The 10718-nt window shown below is 34.1% G+C and overlaps 1 pseudogene; it reads right to left on the bottom strand.

Annotated features, from left to right (window-relative positions):
* Nucleotides 1-5648: 5648 nt before the first annotated feature.
* Nucleotides 5649-8832, bottom strand: LOC132631941 (short-chain dehydrogenase TIC 32, chloroplastic-like; annotated as a pseudogene).
* Between the last annotated feature and the right edge of the window lie 1886 nt (nt 8833-10718).

Raw genomic sequence — 10718 nt, 5'->3', positions numbered from 1 at the left:
ACGAAGGAAGAAAGAAAATGGTGTATTTTACTAAAATTTCATGATGAGAACAAGAATCGGCGGGACATTAGAAGGATTATGACGCATGATTATGATACAAACAATTAGTTAAGAGGAACTATAGGACACTATGAGCTAAATTAAGGAAAGGACGAATCGTGAGAATGAATGAGAGAGAGTATCGACTTTTACTGGTATGGTATAAGCCTAACTCGGAATCGGGAACCAAGAGTAAGAGAAATCTCAAGGGTGCTGGTGAAAGGATAGCTATGAAGGAAAATTACGGCTGAAGGAGCATGGTATAGTCAGGCACTCTATAAGGAGCCTAACGAATTCCGATGTCAGCATTAATTTATTAACTTAAGGGACTATTAGGCATGAAGGTAGGAAGTGGTTTGAGTTGTGTTCAATATGTGCAGACATTTGACTTGATACAAGAATCTAGTTAGCAAAAGAGAAATAAGTCAAACCATGAGATGAAAGTAACTCCGACATTATATGGACTAGAGGAGTTGAAGGATCGCTAGGGTCGGCCAAATGACTACCAAAGACGGTCAATACTCGAATGTTACTGGTATATGAGAACATTCTTAGACGAATTAGAATATTCCCAAGTACAGAAAAAGGAAATGTACTGGCTTGAAGAAGTCGAAATTCGAGATTAACTAATATAGCAAGGATGTGCTAAAGAAAAGTGGAAATGGACTAAGTGCAAGTATATTATGAGACAGACATAAAAAAGAAGGCATGACAAGATAATGAAGGTTTAGTGAATCAAAGGGAATAAGTTTTTTCAATGCAATACGTTGTGTTCCGGGCTATGATTCAAATCGCTCGTACCAGAGAAATTTTTGGTTACAAGTAAATGTACAGCAAACGTACCCCAAAAAGGTAACAGAAGAAGTGAGAAGGCCTACAAGTGACCAAGGATAAGTATCAAGGACAGTCAGGATTAGTAAAAAGAAATCGTAGCACTGGAAGAGGTGAGAGTTTTAAAAGACGAATATTTTAGGAATTTCAATGATCCTTAAAAGAAAGGAAGACAGTATGCCTATGGATAGCATGACAGCAGTATTGCCTGAGACTAGAAAATATCTCATGCGTCGTGAAATCATAAGTCACCGTTTATATTAAATCGTGAGAGTATATGTCATAGGACCATATAAATAATCGTCCTGATGAAATGGCTAATAAAATGGTGTGGGGACGACAATAAATATTTGAAGAAGAATGGAAGCTAGTTAAGTCTCAATTAGTCGCTGGTATAGGAAAGCTAAGGACTTAAAGAGGGAAGCACACTCGTATTGTAAGTAAGTTGTGATTAAGTAAGATTTTATTTTAGTCTCATGCCTATGAGTTATTTTGTAATGATGTTAAGATTGGAGGAGAGGAAATGGGAGGAAAGATTCAAACATGGATTTGAAGATATTTTGAATAGTAGATTAGCTTGAGATATGATCATTAGTATGATGTAAGTATAATCTTGTGATGGGGGATAACAACGATGATAAGAAAATGTTGTATACAAATGTATAAAGAATGGTGCCAAGGATTATTGTATGGGTCGAATTGAGTCCCATTTGAATATAAATCCCTTGGCTATGGTATTTTTGACGCATTGGATGAGTAATCTGAAGTAAAGTAATTAATGACAATAATAAGCCATTAGCAAGGAAATTCTATTGCAAACTATCTGGGCGCTACCATGGGTGGAACTATGATGACAATGCAAGGAATTAAGGAGTCCGACCAAAGAATTAACAAGGAGATGAGATGATATGTATGTAAGATCGATTAATACTAAGAGGGATAATCTGAAGTAGCACTAGAGAAGCAAGCAAGGAAAAGTGTCATAGCCGAATAAGAAAGTTGTCCAGTAGTAGAGAAATAAAGGGCTGCGAAACAGGAGGGACTAAGTCAACGGAAAGTGAAGTCATGGAAGTAGACGAAGATAAGATCGCAAGAAAAGGATCCAAGGATATAAATAAAGGAGATGGACATTTAAGGAATTAAGCGATCCGCTTGGTTGATAAACCGAAATGACAGATAAGTGTGTCAGACTATGGAAAGACTTATTAAGTGAGAGTCTGGCAAAGGTTAAAAGTAGAAGGAGAACCCCAAAGGAAATGATCAAAGGATATCGCGTTTGATTGGAACAAGCGGGTGACAATGAAACCTTGTGGAAAAAGCAACATGATGGCTCTTATTGGAAAAGGAATGAATGAAGGCTATAGACAAAGGAAAGAATGAATGATCCGAATTCGCTGCATGACTAGGAATCTTGGTTATTCTTCGACAAACTTCTGAATTCCCCCCTAATTTATTAACCGAACTAAGGATCAGAACTTTAAGAGTAAATCGAAGGAAAGGAATCATTAAAGAAGAGATTTGAGATGTTTTTGATATAAGTACAAGAAATTACAAGAATTACCGCTAGCCAGCCCAAGTGCGAGAAGTCCAATTAAAGGACAGAGAAATTAAGCGAGATATTTCGGTGTTAAACTAGTTGAAAGATAAAGTATCGCAAAGATTAATTCGACTGCTATAGAAAGAAAAGGATGCTAAAATATGACCAGTCTTGAGGTTATATTTAAGGGAGGCAGAATAAGAATAAGTAAACTCCAAGAAGACAAAGGTCTGGGACATCTGTAAAACGTAAGAAAGATACGTGGAGATCGAAGAGAACAAGAATTTCTGAATAAAAAGAAGATGGGATCATAATTGGATAAAAGTATGTGGTAAGTACTGGATAAAAGAGCATACAAGAATGTAAACAATGGAGGCTGAAGAGACAATGAGAACGATAAAGCATAAAGAGTTAGTAGACACACAGATAATAAGGAAAGGGACGACCTTGAGTTCGGGCATAAATTTCAGCTACCAAAGAAGAAGGATAAACTGCGTAATTTGGATAATTTCAGTTTAAATGAGCAAGTAAGACTGCAAGTAAGTAAAGTAAATACCGACAAATACAATTAAGAACATTGAAATCTACCTCAGAGCAAACTCTACCTTAACATTCGAGGACCAATGTTTTTTAAGGGGGGGAGGGGAGAATGTTACACCCCGTACTTTCAGAGCATGAGCATGACACGTACTTCACCGTATTAATGGAGTATTGGAGATGTCCCATGAAGTTTTGGAAGGTACAACCCATGGGAAGTACGTAACAATGAAGTAAAGGATGAATTACGATCTCGTAAGTCGTAACCGGGAATGACAACCTTGAAACACAAGAACATGAGCATTATCAAGTATAATAAATGATAAATATCATGTATGGGGAGTTTTGGAAGATTCTGGGACCAAGCAAATCAAAGAAAATAAGTTTGTCGAAAATTTGGAAAAAGTTGGCAGAATTAAGGATAGAATTTTGGGTCAAATTTGAAGGGGTATATCTCCAGGTATATTAGGAGTTTTAAGGTATTTCAAAATCCTAAATCGAATTTCGTCGAGTCTAGTTTCCAACGCAATAAACCGCTCATCGATACGATATTGGAGTAGAGAATTGTGGACGTTACAAGTTAGGCAGGCAGAGCAGGGCGCGCTGCTACAGTGCCACCGACTTTGGCATACTATATAAGGGTTAAAACCCCTCTTTTTGTCATAATAATTCCCCAAAAAAATTCAGCAACATATGAGAGCTTACATATAACATAAAAGTGAGGATTTTGAGAGATTTCAAGTTACGGAGTATTAATCGAGGTCCGGACAACGTGTAGTCGCGCTTATAGTTTCGTTTTGCGTTGAAGTTGGCTTGGAATCAAAAAGAATATTGAAGATTTTCCTATTCTAGCAAAGATAAGCTATGAATTTCTCTTTATTAATATTGATTTAAGGATATTTATGAGAATAAGAGCTATGGATTGTAGTGTTGGTATTGTTGGCTTGTGGATTGAAGTTGAAGAAAGTTTTGGATGAAATTATACATATTTATCTTGTAGAATCTTGATGATATTGTTGTTGATATTGTTGGTATTGTTTGGGAGTTGTTTTGGTATTTGGAGGAGGTAAAGAATATAGGAGAAATGTTGTCCAAATTTTCATAACCCAAATTAGTCTTCAATAATTAGTGCTTATAAGTTGATGGAAATATGATGAAAGTATGATTAAAGATGTATTTCTAAATATATAGGTTCGGGTGAAGGGAAAACACCAAAGTAACGGATCCTTTAAGTGGTATATATATATATATATCCCTCTTTTTTTTGGCAAGAATCCAACTAGAATATGAATATGAGTGTTCCATAGCAAATTCGCTCCACTCCTATACTTTGTATTTCCAAATCTTAATGTCTTAGTTATTTGATTGATTCTTGGCATATTATCATGTATATCATCGTTAAGTTATTTCTTTGGAATCGATACGAACTTCCATAATTTATTCGGAGGTCACCAACCTTATGTCACTCCGATTGAGTAGTGGCTTTTATTAGGATCTCTTGCATGCTACTTACATTATGTATATGCATATAATATATGATATTTATGGATCGGACCATACGTTCCTCGGCACTAACATATCATATTTATGGATCGGGCTGTACGTTCCTCGGCACTAACATATCATATTTATGGATCGGGCCGTACGTTCCTCGGCACTAGCATATCATATTTATGGATTGGGCTGTACGTTCCTCGGCACTAGCATATTATATTTATGGATCGGGTCGCATGTTCCTCGGTACTAACACATTATATTTATGGATCGGGCCGTATGTTCCTTGGCACTAATACTTATATGATATACATATACACATATGTGCTTACTTATATATATATATATATATATATATATATATATATGATTTTTAAGATTCACGCATGGCATATTGTATGTTCTCAGCTGACAGGTTACATTTACTCTATTTATATTTCCGTCCCACTTATGTTATTGCTTCCAGCTTTACATACTCAGTACTTTTATCTGTATTGATGACCCATTGCACGGGACAATGCATTTCGTGCTGCAGGCTCTGATAGGGTTATTGAGGGGCGACCGCAGTAGGATTTTCCAGCTCAGCGGTGTCAGTGACTGCCACTACTTCGGACTTGCTATCTTTTGGTACTCTTCTGCTAGTGTAATATATGTTCATATGTACACTCTTAGAGGCTCATAGACATAGTGGGGTATGTAAGCATGGTACATGGTCATGTTGGCATTGTTTTGGTCGGTGATACTTTACTGTTAGCCTTGCCGACTTTATGATATACATTATGTTGTGGCGGCCTTGTCGGTCCGCATATGTACATATGTGCTGAATGATCGGATATTTCTATGTTGGGCCTTTTTTGGGTGCAGGTGTTCTTTGAGTTATGGTTTATAATGTTCAAAGTAACGGATAAGTCAAGTGATTTTCTGCCTACGGGTCGGAGACCGTCATACTCCCCATAGGGGTGTGACAGCACGAGATAATATAGGGTTTGGTTGATCATAAAAGAAAAATAATCGTATAATTAACGTAGCGTTTCATCGATGCTATTAATTAATAGTCGTATAACCTACATAGCGTTTAGTAGCCCACTCAGACTTTCTTGCACTGAGGGAGGCGGATGTAGAGTACAACATTTGGATTCACATGACCCAATAGTTTTTTTCCAGACTTATAACATATATTTAAAAAAGATCAATAGATACATATAAATAGTTGATTGTGAATTCAGTTATTATTGTATACTATTAACTTGGTATTTTGTAAGGATTCATTAACTTCAAATCTCGAATAATTTGCCTCAGCTCAACAAAGCTTTTCATTTGGTGAACAATCAACTCCTTCCCAGAGACGTTCCTCATTTTCTATAAAGCTGAGGATTTGATATACTATAACACTACAACCAGAAATCCATCTCTAACTAATGGGAAAATAAACATAACGTACAAACGACCAATACAGTGTCATTTTTCTCCTTTACTAACAAAATATAGTGAATGTTATTTGACTAAATCCACACTAAAATCCCAGAGTTTGTTAGCCAAATCCACATCCCGAGCCATCGCTGTTTTTGTCGCCAAATTGTTGTGCCTAAAATGTTCACCGCTTATCCCCTTCAATTGTGGATGTAATGCCACATAGCAGGTGGTTGATGCTCCCTAGAGATGATTAAAAATGAAAGTTAAACTCATCCTTCTCCATGTAAAATAGCTGGAAATTTTGCCAATTATGTTTCTAAATGAGACTAATGAATATTTATCCAACTGATTCACGACAAGAGCGTTAATGTTATTTAAAAAAAAAAAAAAAACTCATACTACTTAGGCAATTTTCCCGGCATGAGCTAAACTACTTGCTCTGGAAGATGCCAAAAATTCTATAAACTTGCAAAAGAAATTGTGCATACTGCAAATTTAAATGCTTCGATGTGGAACATACCTGTTGAACATTTTTAAATATAAATTTTCCAAGCTTGCTTACAAGACCTGTACCATACAGAAAAGGGAGCATAATTTAAATGAACTCTCTCTCTCTCTCTCTCTCTATATATATATATACATACATATTAATCAGACAGCAGCTACTATGTAGAAAAAGGAAGAAAATAGAATCTTATTATTACCATTAAAAATACCCATATGACGAAAAATATTGGTTGTGATTATTCCAGGATGAAGTGAATTTGCCGTTATTTCCACTCCATCTTCCTGTTCGAAATAAAGAGCACTCAAATTTTTAGAGTTCAATTGCATGGCATCGACCTCTTAGTCAAAGCTATGACTGGCATGGCTGCAGAAGTCAGAGAATGTAAATTAAACCAACGATTTCTCGATGTACAAAAAGAAATACACAAATATCAACTCCAAGAAATATGTTTATTTATCGCGAGGAATGAAGACATATCATAAGATTTATTTATATCATAAGATGTATTTTCTGAAAAGCAACTTTAAGCGTCTTGTGAGCTCATATGCGTGCAATATGTTGGCCAGCTTTGATTGGCAGTATGCTCCAAAGCTGCTGTAGCTGCAGATAACATAACAAACAACGTAGACAATGAAAAACCAATTTTTATCATGTAAATGTAATCATGGTAATGCAGCTTGATGTAAAAAAGCCTACTAATTACAATCAAGATAGCTTTTGGAAATTCAGGATCAAAAATTTAGTTAGATTACCTTTTGGAATCATTAATTTTGTCAAAGCGAATTCCCTCGCGATATGCAATTGTACAATAAGCCTCTGAGGAAACATTCACAATCCTTCCCTCTTTCTTTGTTTCACGTGATGTCTCCTTCATCTTGTCCAACAACAAATTGTCAAAACAAAATGACCTGCAATCACAACAAGAAAAAGGAATAATTATGGTCCCAAGATAAAATAACAGCTAGCAAGTATGAATTTAATGTTCCCCTTGATATTAGTTTACCCGTAACTCTAGCGTAATCACATAAAAGCCGGTTGTTTTGCCTCACATCGCCCTTCCTGAACATCTAAGGAAGTTGCCTCGTGACAAATTTATTGCGCAGAAATAAATTAATACACTTAATTTACGAACAGACGTACGTGTACCTAGATGATTTGTGGCAAATTGCAGCTCTATGTTGTCTTCGGAAAGTGTAAAGGGAATTCCCACCGGCGCTGCAGCATTATTACTAACGGAAAAACAGGAACCATTAGTAAGATTCTTGGAAATCTTGCGAAGAAAAGTGCAATTCTTCCAGTATTATACTGTCACTTACATTAGAATGTTCAATGAGAGATGTGATGGTACAAAGTCGGATGCAAATTTCCTTACTGATGCAAATGAACTAAGATCTAACTCCATTACATCAACTTTAGCAGCAGGGATTTCTTTTACTATTGCTTCTTTAACATCTTTTCCAGCAGCCATATTCCTGACAGCCATGATAACATGAACTCCGCACAGAGCAAGAACACGGCTAGTTTCAGCACCAATACCACTCGATGCTCCTGCAAATGGATCCATGCATGTTTATTAGCAAAACAAATGTTGCTAATTTCTTGCCTCACTGCTAAAAAGTCACTATTGGAAAATTGTTCAGGGGCCATTCCTACATAATACCGGTGAAAAATCTAAATAGTAGTGTTTTAACACAGAAAAATTAGTAGGCGTTTGGCCATAGATATCAAAAACAAATTCACTTTTTTTGGAATTTTTGAAGTTGGAGTTGTGTTTAGCCATAGTTTTTGAAATTGTAGTTTTTGATGAAATGTAGTAATAAAAAAGTGAAAAAAGTAAAAAAAAAATGAAAAATAAGTTTTTTGAATTTTTTATGTTCCGAAATACACCTTCAAGTTTTTTGAATTTTTTATATTCCGAAATACACCTTCAAGTTATATTCGGAATATTTATCACCAAAAGCCCAAAAGTAAAAAAAGTGAAAAAAAATTCTAAAAAAAAGTGAATAATTTTTATGACCAAAAGTTTTCAGTGTTTCAGAGAACCTGTCTCCCACCCGCGGAATGTCCGTGGAAAAACTTTTGTTCTAGTAGTGCCTCTAAATACACGTATTTACGAGATGTAACCTCATATGTATCAAAGCAGACCAGTTTTTTTCATAACTACACGCATTTACTTACATTAGTATAACGTCAAATTATTACCATACGCTTCCAAACGAATAAAGGGATTATTTTTGTACAAAAAAAAAAAAAAAAAAAGCGAAACGAAGAAAGGAGAGTGGATCAACCAGTAACAATGGCAGTGAGACCAGAGCCGTCGATTCCATGGGTGACTTCTTCGGCCGTGGATGAATTTGAAAAACCAGATGCCCCTTTTCTCTTGAAAAGCCACACAGTTCTATTTACTTCTCTCCAGCTGTTTCTGAAATTTCCCTTGGACATTTAATTAAGGGATTTGTTTATGTTTATATATACTACTAGTTTTGTGAGGCCCGTGCTAAGCCCGGACTCAAACTCAAGATATAAAAGTAGATATTTTAACTAATGAAATATAATAATCTATACATAATTAATTAACTTTTAAGACAAATACATAATTTAACTTGTGCAGTGGATAAAGTTGTTCCTCTCTTAATTAGGATTAGGGGTTCGAACATGGATATGGAAAAAATCTTTGGAGGAAGCGCTCCCCCCAAATAGGCGCGATACAGTGCGAATTATCTGGATTAGTTGGGCTCAAATGCGGACATCGAGCACCAACCAGAAAATCAAAGAACATGAAAAATGAGGTAGGAGGTTCGATAGCTTTTCAAAAATAGACCTTAAAAACAAAAAATAAAAAAATTGACTTAAATAAATAAGATTAGGACCTAAAAGTAATTAATTAAAAAGTTTTAAAAAATTTTGAAAATTATTGTGAGGACTATAAAAGTCTCCAGGTTCGATAGCTTTTGAAAAGTAGACCTTAAAAATAAAAAACAAAAAAATTGACTTAAATAAATAAGATTAGGACCTAAAAGTAATTAATTAAAAAAATTTAAAAAAATTGGAAAATAAAGTCCCCATAACTTTTGAAGCATTTTAAAGAGGCTCAAAGTTTACTATATTTACCAAATTAAATGTGATAACTTTAAGTAATAAAGGAATAAAATAGGGATAAAAATAAAACATATAAAAAAGTATAGTCCTACTTAACCTGCAAAAAGTTGATCTAAAGGGCTATGTAAAAAGGGTTTGGAAGCATTTCAATTTACTGGAAAGACACTTTGGTCTGCAAAGTAAGAAATAGCAAATGTAAGGGCATATGTGAAAAAACAAATCACTTTGGTTAGCAAACTTCACAACCAGATGGTTGGAATGTGACTAAGGACGACAAAATCATTACTTTGACACTTATATAATAGTATAATACTTACGATATTAGAAGACTCAGTGAGCCACATGTATCTACATGTTAGTTATTGGAGATTAAAATTCATTTTGAGGGCATTTAAGTCATTACATAAAGAAGTCATGTGTGTGGTCTTCAATGATGTGGTGATATTTTGCCTGGACCGGATCAATACTGCTTTATTTATATAAGCATAAAATAATAAATATTTACGGTAAGCTTTTTTATTTGTTTCATTCCAAGAAAAAATTTCATATAAGGTATGATTAAATTTTACTTTCACATTTGGTTATTGTACAAAATTAATAGAATATTAAAAAAAATGTGTTAATTAATATTTAAAAGATTTTTATATCTTTTAATAAAATAAAATTAAATTATGTTTAAAGTGTAGGAAATTATTACTAATAGTCTGGTACAACCAAACCTCTCTGTAACAGCAATGTTGGGTCCGAAATTTTTTTGCCGTTATAGAGAATTATTGTTATACACCTATAACAACATTGACATTTAAATAATATTTTGTTGTTATAGGCAAAAATGATGCATAAAATCTAATTTTTCATTTTTAATTGTTAAATTCTAAGCTTAATCGCACTTTATATAATGGAGAAAAATCTTTTAATGATGACAATATATATATATATATATATATATATATATATATATATATATATTCATATGATATTTTTTATCATAAATATTGTATTAAATGATCAAATATTTGGTCAAAATCTCTACACTTATTATTGGTAATCATAGATATTCTATTTTTATAAAGATAGTTAATTATTATATTACCAAAAAAAGAATGTAGCTATTATATGGGGGTAATTTTACAAAGAACGTAATATTATAAAGTTGGTTGATGTTGTTATAGGTGAAATGTTGTTATAGAGAAGTAAAATATAACATAAAAAATCGGTTCCGAAAAAACGTGATTGTTATAGAGAGTTGCTATTATATGC

Source organism: Lycium barbarum, chromosome 3, assembly GCF_019175385.1.
Source record: "Lycium barbarum isolate Lr01 chromosome 3, ASM1917538v2, whole genome shotgun sequence".
Taxonomy (NCBI): Eukaryota; Viridiplantae; Streptophyta; class Magnoliopsida; order Solanales; family Solanaceae; genus Lycium; species Lycium barbarum.
The sequence above is the reverse complement of the archived record's forward strand: the minus strand, read 5'-3'. Positions and strand labels throughout refer to the sequence as shown.